Source organism: Xiphophorus couchianus, chromosome 5, assembly GCF_001444195.1.
Source record: "Xiphophorus couchianus chromosome 5, X_couchianus-1.0, whole genome shotgun sequence".
NCBI classification, from domain to species: domain Eukaryota; kingdom Metazoa; phylum Chordata; class Actinopteri; order Cyprinodontiformes; family Poeciliidae; genus Xiphophorus; species Xiphophorus couchianus.
In genome coordinates, this window is record NC_040232.1 from 22,498,325 (window position 1) to 22,519,909 (window position 21,585).

The following is a 21,585-nucleotide window of genomic DNA, read 5'->3' on the forward strand; positions in this document are numbered from 1 at the left end:
TTTGTAGAAAAAAAGGGTTAAACATCCAAAGGGTGAATACTTTTTAAAGGTGCTGTAAAGTAGGACTGCTAAAGTAGGAAAACAGAACATACAAGACTGGTGAACACAACTGGTTTATAATATCTGGTAATTAAGAAGTCTTTGCTGTGTCTTCATTTGATATCCTGCCAAACAGGTTCCCCTGTTACTGCCTGTTTAAAAAGGGTAACCCACTTGGCTCCTTTTTCAGACTCCCTGAGTTGTGTTATTGTTTTGTGGAGGAGAAATCTCTGGGTGTGAGTTTATAAAGCCTAATGTTGACAAAGATTTAACGTTGGAAAGTGTGTGTTTGACTTTAAAGACATTGAACATTTGCATAAAAACACAATAGTGAAGATATTAAGGTAGCACCAAAACAATTCTAAATCAAATCAAATTAAATTTTATTTGTATAGCACATTTCAGCAGCAAGGCATTTCAAAGTGCTTTACATCATATCAAACACAGAAACACAATGCAACATAGAATCAACAATCAAAACAAAACATTAAGTCAGGTTCCATCAATAAATTTGTAATTGATTAAGTTTCAAATACAACCCTAAACAGGTGGGTTTTTAGTCGGGTTTGCATCCATAGAAGGTTTACCTGTTACACTCCTACTGTGTTATATGGAACAAAATACCTGTTGCTATTTTTATTCCCACTCAAACTCACAATCACACAGTTTAAAACGATGTAGATGCATTTTAATGGGCTTCTGGCACAAGGCTTCGTACACCTCTTTCACGGAATTTCGAGCAGGGACTCCGCCGTCCCTCACGGATTTTTGTGCAATTCTATGGTACCTGTTAGTGTCTAGAATTTACAGGGTTTGTGTTACAGGGTTTGTGTTACGCGCAGTGACCCTCAGTCACTCGCCGTTTTTCTTCCGGCACTGAAATGTACACAATGTACATAATCGGGCATAACATTAAAAGTGAGGCAGCCTCCCTGTTGCTGCCAGCACCAAGCTCCGACCTCCATCAGACCCCTAAAGATCTCCTGTGGTCTCTGGCACTAAGATGCTGGAAAGAGATTGTGAAAGCCTGTGAGGTAGTTTTTCCATCTTATCCCTCAGATCCTCAGTTGGATTTAATATGTGGGGAAATTTGGAGGATCTTTTAACACTTCAAACTCACTATTATGCTCCTCAAACCTTTCCTTAGCCATTTCTACTTTGTGGAAGCACATAGGTAGAGGGAACAGCCATTACAAAATGTCAGTTCATAGGTTGTGCATGTCAAAGTAACATCAAAACATGGATGATGGGATCCACATTTGCATCGTCTAGCACTACGTATGCACTTTACTTCATTTTATTAGGTCCCAGAACGTTTGTCTAAGAAAAGACACAGAATAACAAAACTAAAAGCAAGAAACAAAAAAATAAAACGGTCACAAGTTAGAGGTTTCTTTAGGTCTTCACAAAGACTCTCAGCTGCCTAAACTGTGGGTTTAGATCCAAAGAAACTTCCTTAAAGATCTTGGCAAAGGCTACATGGCTATTGGCTTTACCACAGTCTCTCTCTCTCTCACACACACACACACGCACTCACACCAACCTGCAACCCAAACTGACCTCCAGTGGCCTCCGTGACCTGCAGTATCCTGCATTAGCTCACATTCACAAAACAAAAACCTACATGAGCCTACACCAACCCACACTCACTGAGTCATTACACAGCACAAGCAGGCAAAATCTCACATGCACACTTAATTCAGTGCAGCTGCCTAGTAACAGGTAGGTTATTTTTAATCGCTCGGAAAGTCTGCAAGAAATTCATTGTTTGTCAGATGGAATCTAATTGCACATCGAATGCATGAAACAACTTCACTCCATAATTTAAGTCCGGTCAGTTTAATTAATGTTTACTCGTTTACAGACTGACACACCATGTGTGGAAACACCTCTGGGATTTAATCCCAGAATCCTGCCTGCCATGAAGGACCAGAGAACCAACATGGAGTTCCCCAGCGCATGCTTCCTTTGTCTTTAATAGCATCAGACATTCATACATGCAAATTTTGATTGTTTTATGTCATTACATAACAGCTTTCACATTATAAAAATACCAACACAAAGTGTTTCCTTTTGTTGTGCGATACACAACATTTTAACAATGGATGGAAATTGTTGGTCTTAACTTGCATTTATTAGTTCTACAATTAGAATTTGAATAAAGAGTCAAATACAGTGGAACACATTTGCTTGGACTGATATTTAACTTTTCTCATTTTGGAAAGGGCCTTGTGATGATTTTTGTATTGAAGAGGTTTAATAAAAAAAAATATTCAGGCATTTTTGTCTGGGCACATTATGTCATGAAAAGATGAAGTCAAGAGGTGTGAAGAGTTTTGTCTGCTCTAACTTCTGCTTCCTCGTTGAAAGAAACGTAATACTGAACTAAATGATACCCAAAGTTCAGATAGAGTTTAATTAGCAAAATCATATCATCCTATTCTGACCTTTTTTTTTTTAATTCAATAAGTATTTCCTTCGTCTTTCGAAATTCTAGTTTATTCTAGTTTCCTTAGTGACAGTTTTGGTAAGATAAATAACTGGCAGTGGTCAGAGACCTTCAGAAACTCTCAAACTAGGAGTAGATGAAATGATATTGTCCTAGATCATCATTGGTAACTTTTAGAACTGTGGTTCCTAATCCTGGTCCTCAGGCCACCCAGCCCGACTTATTTTAGGAAGCATTCACACCAGCACTGTTTAGTCTGCTTCAATCAAACTCTTCATCGTTTACCTAGAAAGTCCGGTTTGTTTGGGGAGATGTGAATGCCCATTCCAACTCTGATCCAGAACAAAAAAGGCAAACTCTTGGTCCTGATTGAAGTGAACTCTGGTGCGGTTCCAGAGCATAAGCGGACCGGAGAGCGCTCCCAAAGCAGGAAGCGGACCTGCTTTGGGATGTGGGGCATTCTGGGTAAATGCAACCAAAATAAATGCATGAGAAATGGTTTATGGTCTTTTCCCAAAGACGAGAAAAGTCCTACAACTGCTAAATCTGAGCCCACTTCGGTTTTCTTTACATTTTGAACCAAAGGAAGCCCTAGACCAAAAAAATAAATAAAAATGCTCGAAAAACCAAAAAAACCAAACATCAGTGGTGGACATGCCTCTGTTGACAGAACATAAGCTTCAGGTCAAATGATCACAGTTCATGTGTATTTCTCTTTATTTGGGAGTTTTTAATGATTTCAATGGTGTTAAGATGCTTTCTCCATGCTTGAAGCAAAACATCTGTACTATGTATGATATCCAAATCAATTGGAAAAATTAAAACACAGAGAGGCAGTTTGTAAAAAGAGGACCAGGGCAGACTGGAACTGGCAGATTTGATCAATAAGCCACAACGATTTCGAGCCAAGTTGTTATAAACGATATATCCTGCCACAAGCTGCAGAACTGCTGCATCATCCACCACTAATGCCAAGAATGATCGCCAGGCAGACTTATGATGAGCTCCTTCCCACCAGTTTGCTCCATTATGCCGGCGCTTGCAGTACAGCTTAAGCCATCAACATTATTCCAGTCAATACCAGCGGGAAATATGGAAAATAGAAATCACACAGCTCTGCAGCCAAGAAAAGAAAAGTTACTTCAGTGTTCTCACCCTTTCTGTGTAGCTACGTTAAACTTGTATGTATTACTCAGTCAAATGCACATCTGCACCAGCCTGTAATGAGCTGAGGTAAAGAGAGCAAAACATGGCATTTACATGTGGAGAACATGCACAGAAACCAATCTGGTGAAAAACTTCAAACAGGAAGATAAACATAGATAACTGTGGAACAGTTGATGATTAGAGGACAATAACTGTCCTTGTAATTTACTTGAGCTTTGTCATTCACAGCAGTTTTGATCATTTCTGAGGGAATAAATAAATAAACAAACTCTGAGTCACACAAACTGAACCCATTGAAACTCTGAACACTCACTGATCTTGGTTGTCTTCATCTTCAGATAAGTTGTAATCCTCTGGGGTTGAGTTTATCAGATAAGATGGAAGTCCTTCAGTATGTACATGAGTCTGTCGCAGAATGATCATCTACCACAGGGATTATTAAAATCAGCTGGCCATATAAACCATCTCAGTCCCACTGATGATGACTGGATGCTGTTAATTCTTCTGTGGCATAATCAGCCTGAACAACAAACTGAATCAGTATTTGTTAGCTTACTTTAAAAAAAGCCTGTATTTTTGTGAAATGGTGTCCACACACACTGTCTTCACAGGTTTGCCTAAAAATCAAACTCGAGCTGCAGTTGATCCAGAACGCTGCTGCTGGTGTTCTGACTAAAACCAGGAAGATAGAGCAGATCACCTAGTTCTACAGTCCTTCTACTGAGAGAATAGACTTTAAAATACTGTTGCTAGTTTATAAATCACTGAAAGGTTTAGCACAACAATACATTAAAGATCTCCTGGTGTTGTATCAACTTTCCAGACCTTTCAGGTTCTTGTTCTGCTCTGCATCCAGAACCAAACATGGAGAAGCAGCATTCAGCTTCTATGCACCACAAATCTGGAACAAACTTCCAGAAAAGTGGAAAAATAACCATGGACATTCATTTGTATATTTTATGTGCATTTTGTGATGATTTTTGATGAGTATGATGATGATGACAAAATGACAAATTGTTGCTTGTGTCATAATTGGTTAATGTGTTCTGTTTCTATCATGTGAAGCATTTCAAAATGGTCTGATGTTGAACTTGATTTGACTTGACATATTTAAAACAATTGACCGTGAGTCAAATGAATTTGTTTCTCCAGAGTGTTTCACATTAACTTGTATACTTGTGTGCAGTGGATCCCGACGGTTCAATATTCACTTATTTGCAGATTCTTCTATGGAACATATCTCCAAATTTTTTTAGAAAAATTTGACTATTGTAACAATAATTATATTATGTTGCATTTGGTGTGGAGTCTATTAAAATGAGCAGCTATTAGCATTTTTAGAGAATCTCCCAAGTACAAATTTTACCTATATGAAGGAGGTTATGCCCTCAAATACTGAGGGTCCACTGTGTTACCAGGTACAATTCAAACATGATATGGAACAAATATATTCAGTTGCCTTCAGGTGAACTAAAAGTAGTGCACAGCACGAGTAGAACAGGAAAGCAGAACAAAATAAGAAACTTGTAACCATGCCAAATTTAGCTTCTCATCCACATTCTGGACATTTCTGTCTCTGTCTTTTGACGTCAAAGTCAAAAAGAAGAAAGAAATATTTAACATGGTGATTATCTTTAGAAAGACAATAATAACAGCCGAAGACGTCAAACACAAACTAGATAAACTCCCAAATGCATCTTTGGGTTTCCACCTTCCCACTCGGCTTATCATCATGAGCTTAGGGCTTTACATCAACTCTCCCTTCTGTGTGTGACTGCAAGCAGAGTCAACGCAACGCTCAATGTGGTTAGATGATTGAAGTGCTTTGTCTTAGCCTTACATCCTTCACTGAGACGAGGGTGTGTGGGATGCAGTAAGGCATGCCAACAAGCTGATTTTTTTTACCCCCCTAATTTAAAAAGCTTGCTCGCGTCCTGAGGGCAGCAAGACGTCCTCCACTAATTTCCATTTCTGAGGCATCAGCAGTACAAGTTTGAGGAGGTCTGCAAGTTTCTTCCAGAAAGAAAAAAAAAATAAAAACTTCTTGGTGCAAGTGAGAATTAAATAAATATACATTTATACAGTTCCCACAACACAATTAATACAGACTTGTCTCATCAGAATTCCTCTCTGCAGCCTGTCTTAATTCTGACCTCGCAACCATCTGTAGCAAAATAAAAAAGTATAACATCGCCATCTGATTAGTATTCAAGGCATGCATATATTAATAACCAATGACTGAATGCATAAATGATCATGAGGAAGTGTGTAGAAAGGTTAACAGTGAACCTGAGGAACAGAAAGAGACGAGGATAAAAGAAGCAAAGCAGACTGGTGAGTAAATTAAAGTGAAAGCATGCAAGTAAATACAGAATAAACAGAGCATAATAGTGTTGCACAAAGTTATCAAGAGTTCCTGAATACCTGCAGAAGAGTTGCAGGGGTAATGCAGCATTTTACATTAATAATCAAGTTATACATGCATTCTAGCCTCCTGATTCATAATCATTTCTCAATCAAAACTCCATAGAGATTCCTTCCTCCAATAACAATGATAAAACAGCATGTATGTTTGCATCATGCCTATCTTGAGCAAATTCATCACTGTGACATTCCCAGAGTCAGATTTCAGCAATTGCTGGATTTCTCTTTTGTCTTTGGTGAAGGATCACGAGTCATTTCTCCAGCTAGCACTAGACTCGCACGTTTGTTTTGGTTGCATTTACCCAGAATGCTCTGCACTGCAGTCCACTTCTTGCTTTGGAGCGGTGTTTGGTGCGGTTCAAATATATGTGTGAACACCAAGCGGACCGGAGTTCACTTCAACCGAACCCAGACCAATGTTTTTAGGCAGACCAGAGTTTGTTTTTTGGCCCTCATGAATCTGGGAAAAGGTATTGATCGCCATCTTCATCTTCATCCGACATCAGTTGTCTTCATCGGAGTGGAACTAAACAGCCTCAGAATTCCTTCGTCACACACTTCCTCTGTCTCTCAAATTATGGCAAAAAATAATCTGCTGTTCATTTACTTTTTTTTTAATTATTATTATTTCACGTATCAATCTTGCTAGTGTGAGCTACCCAAGTTTCCTTCTTGATCCCACTGCAGCACAACCATTCGTGTTCACCACTGTACAAGAGACTGGTTCAGAAAAGCAAAAAGATTGACAAAAGGTTAGATGCTTGTGTGCTGTTACGCGTAGCAGCTGCTACCACAAGCACAACCTGAACACAAAGACCACTGAAATATTGCAAGCTGTACTAACTATAGGAGGATTCCTGGTGTCAGTCCCTGTTATTAACAGCGAAGTCTCTCTGGAAGTTACTGTTTATGTGACATAGAGCAGAAGATGATATAAGGACAATAATGAGGCGGCTCAGATTTGTGCTTCACAGCGCTAATGGGGCAGCCAACATCAACATAATCAAAGTGAACGGTAACTTAACCGAGCAACGTTTTACTGGCTGAATACACACGTAAAGTTGAGTCTAAAATATTTTAACATAGCTCACATTTTTTAAAAATATTTTTCCATAGAGCAGCTAAGTCCCTGTCTAAAGAGGGGCGTTCGAAACTTTAGCAGCCTAAATGCTAAATTTAATCATCCCAGCGTCGCCCCGGGGACCCGGGCTCATTAAAACGCTGCAGTAAACCCGACGTGTCACAACAATTAGGCCGTGTTGTCTCAACTTCTGGTACAAGGCGCTTCAATGTTAGCATGCGATCCTTATCTGCAAGTCCTCTTTAGCTAAATTCCCTTCGAGTTCAGCCGGAGTTCACTCCAATTCTTTTTTCTTTTTTTTTTTTAAGTTGTAGCCTATGGCAAAGCACAGCCTCGTCGCAGTCTGCATCAATAATGTAGACACCACAGCCTGTTAACATCTCAACCTTTAGCTAGAGGTCTGCTTGACAGCCATGCACTTAAACAAAGGCAGGCTGGAGCTGTGATTAGCACAAAGAGAACTGAAAGCTGGACAATTTTAAGTGTGGGAGAATAATAATTTGAAGTTCAAAGTACAGCCGAAGAGATGAACACACACGGCTACTTTAAAGCCAGGCATACAGTAGATGAAGGGATAAATGTGTGTACGGGGGTGTGCATGGGTGTGTGTGTGCGTGTGTGTAGACACTGGCTTCAGTGGCGTATCTACCAAATGATCACACAGCAGCAGAGCAGAATAATTTGGAGTAAATTTCAGCCAAAAAAAAAAAAAACTCCAACATTTTCCCACAAATTGTCTGAATTTGAAAAGTTCTAAATTTGATAGAAAAAAACTTGGAAATTTCTGAGTTTAGAGATTTCAACTTTTGACAAAACAAATTCCAAAAGTAAAACAATTTCAACTTGAAACTCAAATTTTGAGATTAATGTCAGAAATTTTCAAGAAAAAAAACTTGGAGGTTTGAAAAGGTGCAATTTTGTAGAAAAGCTCAGATATTATTTCTAGAAAAACTTCAAATTTTAGTTTCGAAAGCAAAAAATGTTTGACTTTCAAAACTGAAGTTTTCAACTTTTTTCAAAAACATTTCTGAGATTTTCAAGTTTTCAAACTCAGAGATTCCCCCTCACCCCCCAAAAATTCTCGTATTTTCTTTACTTTTTACACTCAAAAATGTTCTGTTTTTTCTAGCTAGTTTCTGAGATTAATCTCAAAAAGTCTAATGAAAATTTTCATCTGTTTTTTGTTTCTCTCTCCCCGTCGTATCCCCTTCTGTCTTTCAGACAAACACCTCGTCTTGGAAGAATCTCAAAAAGTGCCACGCTTTCACACACGAAACTACAGTATACTTTAAAGATTCCAACAAAATTCAGTTTGCAATAGAGATGGTGTAAATTATTCATCAGTAAAACTAAAAAGCCACAGAGGAGGAGATTTTTCAGGCTAACAGAACACGCATGAAACGTGTGTGGGTCTCGCTCGACAGTCCTTTCTCCCATGCAAGGATGCCGCCGAATTATTTATCTACTACTTAGACTCCATAGTTAAATTAAACTATGCAAACAAGAGCAAACTGAATTAAAATCACATGAGCAGCAAATGAAGCTACCGTTTGACAAAACAGCTTTAATGTCTTCAATAATACGCATTTGAAGAGGAAGACCTGATGAGACTGCTGTCTTCAGCATTTTTCTTTGCAGGGCTTCTTATCTACTTAATCACCGACGTAGCACTGCGCTTTCTGGACTGCCTCTAATCAGCGTGGGAACTGTGGAAACATTTACCCAATGCTGAGGAGGCTCTTCTTTATAGAGCTTAAGGAGCTGTGAGATGTGGGAAGTGGATTCGTTAAGAGAACATAAACGACAAGAGGCAAATATCTGTCAAGTGTGTTCCTTCAGGACCACATGCCAGTCAAGGCAAAGCGGCTATTTTTCTGCGTTTTACTGGCAGTTTATGTATTTTAAGGACTGTATGCTGTGAGCGCCGGAGTTCTTTGTGTGTTCAGGTTGCAAATAGAGAAATTATGAGTTTGCTGGTGAGAGACAAATCACAAGTAACCATACTACTAATAAAACTGATAATGTTTATGCTGAAATTAAAATATAATTTTGATGAATTTGCAAATGGCAACGATGGTAGAAAAAAAAATCTGAATCTTCTATACCTAATATGTACCAATGGAGGACATTACCTTAATGGAGAGATCAAATCAATCAATCAATCAAATTTTATTTGTATAGCACATTTCAGCAGCAAGACATTTCAAAGTGCTTTACATCATTACAAACACATAAACACAATGCAACATAGAATCAACAATCAAAACACAGCATTAAGTCAAGTTCCATAATTGATTACATTTCAAATACAATTCTAAACAGGTGGGTTTTTAGTTGAGATTTAAAAGAAGTCAGTGTTTCAGCTGTTTTACAGTTTTCTGGAAGTTTGTTCCAAATTTGTGGTGCATAGATGCTGAAAGCTGCTTCTCCTCGTTTGGTTCTGGTTCTGGGGATGCAGAGCAGACCAGAACCGGAAGATCTCAGAGGTCTGGAAGGTTGATACAACAACAGCAGATCTTTAATGTATTGTGGTGCTAAGCCGTTCAGTGATTTATAAACTAACAACAGTATTTTAAAGTCTATTCTTTAAGCTACAGGGAGCCAGTGGAGGGACTTTAAAACTGGTGTTATGTGCTCTATCTTCCTGGTTTTAGTGAGAACTCGAGCAGCAGCATCTGGATCAGCTGCAGCTGTTTGATTGATTTGTTGGACAGACCTGTGAAGACGCTGTTGCAATAATCAATACGACTGAAGATGAACGCATGGATGAGCTTCTCTAGATCTTGCTGAGACATTAGTCCTTTAATCCTGGAAATGTTCTTCAGGTGATAGAAGGCCGACTTTGAGATAGAAACAAACAGATGAAACAGCATATCATTTCAGAAAGAGCTCAAACAAAATTATTAATCCAGGATTTTAAAATTTTAATTTAGCAAATCTCATCTAGGATACAAGGCCAGATTTAAATAATCTACCGGATATCATTCTGGAAACTTGCATCTTACTTCCTATCAGCTTGCATATCTTTATTCCATATCCTCGTGAATTCATTATTTAAACAATTGACATTTCTGTTCACAACTGAAAACCAAAAAAATATATTTTTACATTCTAATCTGTATAAAAATATGACTTATGAATGTTTAAATATTGGTGCTGCCAGCACTTCCATGGTTTGTTCCATTTCTTGGCCAATGTCAGCAGAAGCAGGTTCAGAGTTCTCATGACTCAGCACAGTGATGAGTCATGACTGAGCATCAGCATGCAGAGAGAACGAGAGAGAGAGAGAGAAAATATGTCACTGAAGCAACTTCAAGTAAAGTGTGTTTAGTCCACTGGAAAGTCAGAAACGTTTGAGAGCGAATCTGTCAATGGAGCGAACTGCAGTTCTGGAGGAGCAACGGCAGAACGCTGGATGCCAGATTGGATCCGCATGGACAACAAACAGGACAGTTTAACTGAAGTGTGTTAAGCATGGATATGAAATTTAGTTTTCCTTTATTAAACTGTTAAGTTCAAATATTAACTTTATTCATTTTGTAGAAAACTAGTAGACATGCAAAAAAAGAAGTCGTGAGAATTCTTCAATTCAAAATTCTGAATCAATTCTAAATTCTGAATCAATTCTAAATTTAAGCTGTATGTTTTAAACGCGATATTTGCAAATAAACTATGTCGCCAATATTAGAAATTCAAGTTTTATGCACAAATTTATTTTTCTTTAAATATAAACAGATGAAATTTGATACAGAATGGATCCTTACACTGTCTTTTCCACGTGTCAGTCATATAAAATAGTTTAAACAGAACCGTGTGAATAGAAACGTTGGTTTCTGAATTAAAAATTGTTTCTGAATTGACTCGTGACCCTAAAAATCAGAATCTCATCACTAGACATTTGCATCTCAAAAAGTGATGCATCTTAGTTGTTTCTGTACAGCTTTATTTAACTAGCTCAGGGCTACTGTGATAATAATCATCTGCACTGATCTATTTATTCAACACATATTTTTTCATTATCCAATCTTTTTGATAAAAAAAATAATAATAACCTAGTTTATGTTCAGCGAGTATTTTATGTAGTGCTGAATGTAAACAGTCTCATTTGGCTCTAATCATTGACCGGCTCTGTCTGAGTTTCCAAACATAACCGTGTGGTTTACGACCCGCCACAGACACAACTCATGTTTGTTTTTGAAGCAGCTTAAGGCACTCTCTCAGGTCAGACTCATTGTCTGGGCGCCATATTGTCCTCTGAATTGATGTAAATCTGGACCCACATTTACTGATTCATACTGGACCTGCTGTGCCAAGCCGCAGACTTCATCCTGCCAACTCTGTTTATTTTACTGCTGCTCATTTTATAAAACATTACTGTATAGATGTCTAAAACCTGGCATGTAACAAAGCTCTTATTAATAATTCGTAATTATGCTACACTGAATTGTGTATTTTAAGAGCTTCATTTTATTTTATTATTGTCACTGCTACTCACTGTTATTTTAACACATTTTGTTTTTTGTTTTTTTTTTGGGGGGGGGCAGGATATTTTAATCTGTGGTACACACCAAGAATCATAGCTGTTAAAAAATTAGTTATTGATATTCAAGAGAAAATGTTCAATAAATTCTAATTACAAAGAATTAATATTTTCCGCTATGAAATGGGATGCACTGCAATACACATACAAATAACTTTCCAGCAAGGTATTGTAGCTTGTTTTAAATCAATAATTTCTTAATATTGATGAAAAAAAATCCTACTTCCACTGGTGGATTATTTCACTTATAACAAGGGAAAATATCTGCCAGTATAACTAATGCTTTTTATCTATATTCAAGAATTCAATGTCAACAGCCAACACCATCTACAATAACGCTTTGAAGAATTTGAATTATTATGAATTAAAACATTTAATTTCCCCTTGGGATCAATGATATTTTTGGATTTTGAATTTTTGGCTGAAAACAAGCTTCCATATTTTGCTGAAAAGTTAGTTTTGTCTTATTTCAAAACTAAGGTATTCGAACTAGAAACTAGACAAAAATACTTAAGATTTGGTGTTTATGCAGCGAGTATCTGAAAACTGTTGCTCTAAGTTGTTGAAAAATCTTTATTTTATGTAATGAGTGTAGAAAAGTTGGCAAATATACCACAGAGGAGAGTTTGGATAGTAATCCAAATATTCCCTGAGGAGCATGTTTACTTGAAAACTACAACTAAATGTTTCTATATCTTTGCTTTAGTTCATGCATGAAAATCAAAATCAAAATTGTGATAAAGTAGGTATAATTGTTTAAATATACATAATTTGGTCATGCCATACAGTTTCATGCAACAATGATTTCAGACCACTATGGTATTTTTACTAGATTTTAACACACTGAGGATCCTACGTTGGCCCAAACAGACAAACGGCTCCAGGCCCGGTAGCGCTGGTGAGATGAACTTACACTGATTGGTGCACAAACAAACTACCAGCATTTTAAACGATTCCTTCCGATCACAGACAGGATGGCAGGCTCGGTGCAGCCTCTCTGCCGCTGTGCAACACATCCACAAAATGGGACTGCAAGCAGTGCACTGCAGGGGGCAGCCTCTCAGTGAAGAGTCAGAGTGTAAAAGCTGGAACTGAGGCAAAGTTAAGCATTCAGTTTACAGATTGAAGCTTTAAGAGACTTTTTTTGTTTTGTTTTGTTTTTTGCTAAAAATCACAGGAAAGTTGAGAATGATAAATATAGCCTGGAAATAGTGAACACTTAACAGTCTTTGTACATTGAACAATAGGATTTAAAGACTTCATTAAGAATGAGACATTATTCTGGATTTGATTTGTGACAGAATAAAACGTAATGCTAATGGCTTTGATGGTCTTTTTGCCAAGACCTTTCAAAAGACAGTTTCCCTATTCACTCCACAAAAAATTGACAGACTCAAAGAATTGAGTCTTTACAAAAGACACAATTACATAGTGCCAAATTCTGTCAATTTTTAAAGGGGCACTATTATATTTTAAAGCAAAATCAAGAAATTATGTTAACTTCAGTTAACTACATATGCTGTATATATTAAATGCAACTTGAAAGAAATTTGACTTTGTAATTTAACACCTTGAAACTGGGCCTCCGTCTCTTCAAAAGCTCCTGCTCTTTCTGGAACGCCTCCTTCAGAAAGTCATCACACCGTGGCTCCTCTATTAACCCTTTAACAACATTTTTACCAGTGTTTCACTGAGAAGTAGCTCGTAAAATGAGCTCAGCAGATGCGCAGTTCCAACAGGTGTTTGCTAATTGCTGCTGGCTAGTCTGGAGGAGCTGAGTGGGGGAGTCGAAGGCGGGGGCTGCCCTTTGAGGCAGAAGGCATATTTTAAATGCCTGTATGTTCCAGTGTGGAGTGTTCTGTACAAAATTAAAGTTTTAGGCTTTGAGAAGGTGAACTTGCATTATTGTGTCATAATCAGCATATTAGCTGAAAGTGGTTGCAAAGTAACAATATTATCATTTATTGCAATAATTCCTGGGGCAATTCATCGTCCAGGAAAGTCTGTTATGGTGATTAGTCAATTTTTTTTTTATTTCTTGGCTCTTGTGGCCTGTATTTGATAGTGAATTGACAGGAAATTGGGTAATGAGAGAAGGGGGAAAACACCTGCGACGCCACGTCAAGGACTAAGGCCTCAATATGTGGATTGTGCTTAACCCTTCTGCCACCACAGCACTCTGATAAGCCTATTAAACAGGAAGTAAAAATGTATACCTGACTGAAAGCTGATCCTGAATCCATGACCTGAACCAAAGCTTGGATTTTGTGAGCCGTTCCACCCCTACTGCTTGCACAACTCATTAGGTAACCGATAGAAACGAGAAGAACAGCAGTATAAAAGAGGCAGAGAACCACAAAAAAAATAAAAATAAAAAAATCTGGAAGCCCGTTCTGACTGAGCTTTCTTTTCTAACGGGATGGAAATACTCCCCGATGCTGCGGTGTCTGCGGGTTAGAGCTGAAAAATACAGTTTGGGCAAATTCACACTTATCATGGTGTTCCAACTGGGGTTAAAACTGAAGGTTTTCTTCAGCGGTTTGATCTCCTGTTTGACTAGCACAATATCTTGGATGTATTCAGTCAGAACTCAGCCAGATGATTAGCTCTGGCCAAGAAAATATCCTAAAACATTTAAAAGTAAAAAAAATAAAATTAAATAAATAAAAAAAACAGAGCAGAGATGTAAAACTGTTTTCCTTTCTTTGGAAACAAAGAGTAAATCTAGCCTGCAGTGCTTTAGAAAAGATATACAACAATTCAAACTGATTTTCTTAAAGGGTTGCCAAATTACACGCGGTATCAAGCTGGTTCTAAAACAGTTCAGTTGTGATGGGGAGAATTAAAGCGAGCTAACGCAGAGCAAAGAGAGAAACTGCCAGAAAATTTATACATTTTAAGGGGAATTACATAAAGACCAAATATGAATGTGTGTGCATTGTGCTACATCTGGACAGACCAGGCAGTAGTTCTTCTGTCTGTTTTGTCCACATGGTGTGCTTTCTTTTTTACACTTTCACAATTTTACAAACACTGTTGGAAAAGAGCCCATATATTTGTGGATCCAACACACACACACACACACACACACACCAGTGCACGCAGCCACTGGTTTTTATCCGTCTAGCGCCTTCGTTCCACCAACACAATACTGTCACATTTCGCCGTGTCACATGGACTTGCAGACAGACAAGGCTCTTGTGGGCGTGCGTGTGTGAGAAAGCAAAAGCGGGAGTGTGGAGTTCAGATTCCGGCTGATCCGTCAGCAGCAGACAAGCTCCATCAAGTCTGTCTCCTCCGACAAACACACACACCGCCTCTTGCCTCAGGAGGTGAGAAGCCACTAATTGGCAAAGGGCAAAAGAACACACACACGGTAAACACACACACACACACAAGGACACGCCGGTACGCACGCACACACACACACACACATAAGAACAAAGAAGCAGACGGACACAGAAGTCTGGCTCTGGGAAGCACTTTTTCCACCGTGTGTGTGCTTCGAAAGGCTCAACCTGGCAGACGTTACTAGAGCTAAGAATACACACCGCCTGCCTGCCGAGTTTCTCCGCAACTTACCTTGTTGATAATCCGTTTGATCCCCCCGTCCCCATTACCCTTGCTTTAGTCATTTTATGTGATGGCTAAAATATAAGAGACTGCAATAATAATCACCAGATCTCCTTTAGGCAGAATATATCTGCATTCTGGACTTTTACACATGTGAGAAAAAAAAAAAAAAAAAAAACTTCCAAGTGGAAATATTTGAACATCCTGGGATTCATGACAACACGCCATAGTTCTGGTTAAGAAAACGGCACACGCCCGAAGGCTGGAGAATTAATGAGCAAGTGCTGAGGTTGTTTTACCAACAGCTGACATCCCCCTCTTAAAAAGATATGATGAAAATAATTAGAAAGCGTTACTGGGGTGCTAATATGGAGCTTTTTTTAAATAGGATCCCTGTGGAATCACAAGTCATCGTGACAACCTGCAGACATTTCATACAAGTGTGACCCAGTTTTTTTTTCTGTTCCTATGGAGATCCCAAACACAATTCCCAACATAAATACAACACAATACTGTTAATGTGGGAAAGCTGTATTAATCTAAGACTCTAACCTGTATCGGCCGTGTGAACATAATTCTACAACGAAGCGCTATTGTAAAGTAAGCCAAATAAGGCTGCAGGCGAAACGCTAACTGCTAGCCCTTAATCCATGAATTTCTTAACTTACTGTGTATTAAGATTAAGAGAGCATTCACAGCCTTCAACAATGTCTTATAAAAAACCCCAAGTTTGAATGTATTTTATTTGGATTTCATTTGATATCCCAACACAATGTAGCTCAAAATTGTGAAATGGAAGGAATTTTATTTTTCTCAACAAATAAAAACAAAGTTTGTGCTTAGCCCGCCTTACAAACTGAGATTTATCCCTGTTCTTCTTTGCAAAGTTGCTCAGCCTCGTTCAGATTGGACAGGGAGCATCTGTGAGCGTCCATGATCAGAGTCAGTGTTGAAACAGTTAGAAAGTGAACCTCAAATATCAAACGTTTGGTTGCATCCAACAGATTTGCTTTTAGGTGTATTGTGTATTTATCTCACTTACCCATCTTCACCTTCTCTCCCACACGTCAGCCCAACGACCAGCACGTGGTCACATGAGCAGGCATTTGTATTGGCACACACACCTTTCATTCATAGCGCAGTCCACCTGGGGACTACCCTCCCACTCAGTCCCTGTATTCTTTGGTTTGGTTAACATGGTCATGAAGAGAGTGCCACAATGTAGACAAAAATCAACTTAGCAATTTCCATCCTAGAGTTTTCAACCATTTGACAAACTCAAGCTATTTTGTAGCCTGGCCATTGAAATCCTACACAATGCTCATCTCCCTTCACTTCAATGTCCAGGGTGTCTCCCACTGAGCTGGATTTCTGTTTTAGAATTGCAGTCTGGCTATATAGGGTTGTAGTTTGCCAATGGCATTGGAAGAAGTGAACAAAGCCATTCAAACCGAGTTGCTTACGCTTCCAAATATTGAGCAATTAAAGGTGGAACAAGAGGAATGTCTAAGACGCTTTATTGCTAGTAAAGATGTCATGGCCCTACTCCCCATCGTTTTGTTCACAGCGCAAACAGGTTTCGGTGTGCTTCCTAGCGTAGCTTTCGCATTACATACGTCATGGACAAGCATTAGCAATCGCCAACTTCAACAGAGTCCATGCCTCCAGCAATCAACCGTTTCTCAATAGCCGAAGGTCCAGACCTTCTGTACAAGGCAAAGCGTTGAAATAGGTGCTGGTTTTCACCAGACTAGGTATTTTGTGAGAAACTGTTGCATCTGTTGGATGCAATTCCTCACTCTGTCTGATAAACGCTCCTCAAAAGTATTCATGCCGTCTGCGTATACAAAAACTAGATGGTGGAATAGTGGACAGGTTGAAGCGCAATAACATAGCTGTCTGAACGCATTTCTCATAAAATGTGCCCACAAACGTCTGACCAATCACACAACAGAGTTCTGTGCGAAGTAGTTTGGCCTGATGTGGAGGAGAGGAGAATGCAACAAAATGACACACTTTTTGTCATGCAGCTATGTCAAAGACAGCAGATTTTGATGGTTTCAGTGCAGTATGAGAGTCGTACAGTTGCACAACAAATAAATATTACGTCATTGGAATATTATTGTGTGGAATATTCATATCAAAAAGGACTTTTTGGAATGCAATAATTGCTGGCTATGGTAAATTTGTATCTCAAGTGATGGAAGCAAAGAAGAGAATGAGTTAAGAAAACAGACTTTTCTCAACTATAGACAGTATATGGTGTCTAAGAAAAGGCATAATTAATTTAAAAGTAAGAAAAACTGCAGAGCCTGTTAGTTTCATAAATGACAGTAAACAAAGAAAGAAAGAAAGCTTGTCAATTACATGGTGTCACACTTAATGACTCCCCTCATTCAAGAAATCTCACGGTCATCTCTTCCAGTAAGATGTCTGGATGTGCATATTTACTGTGGAGATCTCCACTTGACTCTAGCACAGTGAATTAATAAGTCTCTCGGTTCTACAATGAGAAATTGCACATCAGTTTTTACAGAAGCATCTTATCAAGCTGGAGGAGATTTAAAGAATTTTACCTGGAGGACCAGAGCAAATACAGACAGCTACAGTCTAAACATGGGTCAGAAATAATTCACTCATGAGAGAGTAAACCATGGTATTCTTTGGGCTGAATGTAACTGTTTGTACAGTGAAGATATTTTATCCTGAGTCTTTTATCCTCCGTGCTGTTTTACAACACAGAGGATAAAATATCTCTGTGCACAGAGGTTGTTGGTTCAAATCAGAGCAGGAATCTTTCTGCATGGAGTTCAGAGTTGGGTTAGGGTTCTCTTGGGGTACACTGGCTTCCTTCCATCATCCAAAAACACAAGTGAAAGTTAAATGGCCACTCTAAGTTTTGCTTCAGTATTGGTGTTCCCTTTTGACTGGGAACCTACCCATGGTGCACCTAGATATGTTCAACAGTGGCAACAGGTGTGTATGTACCTTTCAGGAATGGTTTACCAGTACTCAGAATTTGACACAGAAGGTGATATCATCAAGCACCCCAGGATGGATTGTAAACGTTCTGAGCAAGAATCTGCACTAGAACGGTGAACTTTGATGTACTTGCTAAAATAATTGACATCATACGAAACTGAATTCAGTCCAATTCAGTTTGTTTCTATAGCGCTCAATTCACAGCACATTCAATTCAATCCAACCAGACAGATTCAAAGTCAATGACACATTCCTTTTGATCCTAGTTATCAATCAATCAAATTTTATTTGTATAGCACATTTCAGCAGCAAGGCATTTCAAAGTGCTTTACATCATTACAAACACAGAAACACAATGCAACATAGAATCAATAATCAAAACACGACATTAAGTCAAGTTCCATCAATAAATTTGTAATTGATTACATTTCAAATACAATTCTAAACAGGTGGGTTTTTAGTTGAGATTTAAAAGAAGTCAGTGTTTCAGCTGTTTCACAGTTTTCTGGAAGCTTGTTCCAAATTTGTGGTGCATAGATGCTGAAAGCTGCTTCTCCTCGTTATCAAGTAGTACACAGTCAAATTCAGTTTATGATTTAAATTAGCAAAAACGTTTTCTGTCTAAGGCAATCTAGCCAATTGCATTGAGTCATTGACTTGCAGCATTCACGCCTCCAATGTACATTACATTTAAAATTCAATGCACATAAGGCTGAGTAGGGCTAATGGGATTCCTATAACTACCACAATGTCAGTGTGAACCAATAATACTGTTACTTTTAAGACAGTCCGTGGTACAAAGCATTGTATGGTGATGTGAAAAAATATATGCTCCCTCAAAGATTTATTCTGTTAAAGGTTTTTCCTACACTTAAATGTTTCAGAGGATTTTTTTTTTTAGTATCAGATGCTGATTATATAAAAAAACAAAGACAACAAAAAAACTATTCAAACTAGACTGGCTCAGGTGAAAGAGCAATTATCTACTCATAAAATCAGTTTGTTTAACAATTATTTTTGTTCAGTTTCACAAACCAGGTCTGATTATTGCCAGACTGTTGCAATTATAAAAACACTTAAAAAGAACCTGTCTGACTGCATGAAGTAGTGTAAAGCGTTATCTCAGAAAGCCTTGTTCATCACGCCTTGATCTAGAACAATTCAATAACATGGGATGACTAACACTCTATTGATCTCCATCAGTCTGAAAAGAGTTTCGTAGCCAATTCTAAGGAATTGGGACTCCACCAAACCTCAGTAAGCGCCATTGTCCACAGAGAGAAAGACATGGATCAGTGGTGAACATTCTCTTTAGTGACCACTGGCCAGCTTGACAAAGTTACTCCAAGGGTGCATCTACAACTCACCTCGGCGGTCACAACAGAAGCAGAACATACAGCCTCAGCTCATATTTGCTATAAGAAAAGAGAAAGAAACCATCTGAGATTATCCCAAAGTATCCTGGGAAAACAATTCTTTGGGCTGATTGCAAAACTAACATTTCTACAACTAACAATCATCACCGATTGTCAAACATGGTGGTGGTAGAGAGATGTTTCTGCAGACTAATGATCACCAGAAAGTATCTGAACAGGTTGGACAGTATTTATCCCCAATAATAAAAAAGATACAACTGCATTTAGTTTTTGCCACGGTTATCTCTGTCAAATATCAACAACAGTTTTATGATGGGAAACATTAAAGTGTGAGGAAAAAGCAAAAACTGTGGAAATCCATCATTGGGCAAAGACTTTGCTGAGTCCTTTAGTGTTGACATTTTTACCAGCTCTGCCTGCATGAAACCACAACAGTAGAACATCAAGTACTGCGCCTCATTTGCATTAGGAAAAGTTGTGGGGAAAAAAAAAACCCCTCGGGCACAAATTGTTTTTTTAAGTATTTAACTTATACACCTCCCAGCTAGCTTGTTCTTTAAAATATATTGAACATGACAGCTCTTGGCACAGAAGAAAAGAGATGAAACAGACCTATTTCTATGTTTAATAAAGCAAAAGGAGAAATCTCGGTCAAAGGGAGAGACAGGGTTACTCGGCTGAGACATATACATAGCGGACAAGTGTTCTGGTTCCCTAGAGGGAAGGAAGGAAGGAAGGAAGGATGGATGTGCCTTCTTCATGTCTGCTAATTTAGCATAGTTAGCTTAGCTCTTCAGTCTGGCGCAGCTCAGACAGTGGCTCCCACTCTGCACGACAACTTCCAGCGTCTGGCCCAAAGTGCAGAGCAGAGCCAACCCCGGACAGCCCAACAATTAGCAGGACCAGTTAGCTTGGCCAGAACATTCCCCCATCCGCCTACGACAGCAGTTTGTCTTTTAATATAAATGCATATAAAATACAGAAATTACTTTCAAAAATCTCGCCGGCTTCTTACCTGCTCGTGCCACCACTCACGTGTAAAGCCGCCGTGACCGGCTGGTTGGAGTGTGTGATGCTGTGGATGTTAGACGTCAGGTCCAACTGCACTACAGTGGTGTCACGGCTGGGAGGCAAAATAAAGCTCAGCTGTCCTACTGTACAGCACGCGCTGCCGACAGCCGGGGCCTAAAATAACGCTTTGGCGACACCTGCTGGCAACTTCAACAAATAGCAGTACAACAAAAATGATGACCTCGTTGAGAAGCTGCAGCGTCCCAGCAGCGAAGGGCAGGGGGAAATTTCAGAAAAGTACGGATTGATTTGAGTTTTCAGTCTGCTTTTTAAGCTAAAGATTTGCTCGAGAATGAAACGGGTTCTTGACTTAATTTGTCAAGTTCAAATGAGCCAACCTAAGCTTATTTTTATAAGTTAAATATCATTTTCAAGTGGAGAACAACGCCATTGACCTGGGAATGCTAACCTGCAACAAATATCCAGTTCTCAATGGATCAGATTGATAGAGATTGAATAAATAAAAGTTATAAATAAAAGTTATCTGGGCATGGAGTTGGAGGACAAGCTAACCTGGAGCACCAACACCAAGGCATAGCATTGTTGAAGAAGGCACAGCAGAGACTGTACTTTCTGAGAATACTCAAGAAGAACCGTCTCCCCTCAGACCTGCTGCAGGCCTTCTATCACTGCTCCATACAGAGTGTGCTCACATACAGTCTGTGTGTCTGGTACGGCAGCAGCACATCCGCGGACAAGAAGGCGCTCCAGAGGGTTGTTAGGGCAGCAGAGAGAACCATAGGCTGCCCCCTCCCCACTATGGAACAGATTTACACTTCCAGGCTCCACAAGAAAGTTTTGGACATTTTAAATGACTCTTCACACCCTGGCCATGGTCTCTTCCAGCTGCTGCCATCAGGCAAGAGATACAGAGCAATAAAAA

At 38.9% G+C, this 21,585-nt stretch overlaps 1 protein-coding gene across 1 annotated transcript in view; it reads right to left on the reverse strand.

Moving 5' to 3' along the window:
- LOC114144220 (low-density lipoprotein receptor class A domain-containing protein 4) overlaps positions 1-20,829 on the reverse strand; it is a 237,894-nt gene extending 217,065 nt beyond the window's left edge. Inside the window, exon 1 of the mRNA XM_028016799.1 lies at positions 20,647-20,829. The gene's annotated coding sequence lies outside the window, so the exon portion shown is untranslated. The remainder of the gene's footprint in view (positions 1-20,646) is intronic.
- Between the last annotated feature and the right edge of the window lie 756 nt (positions 20,830-21,585).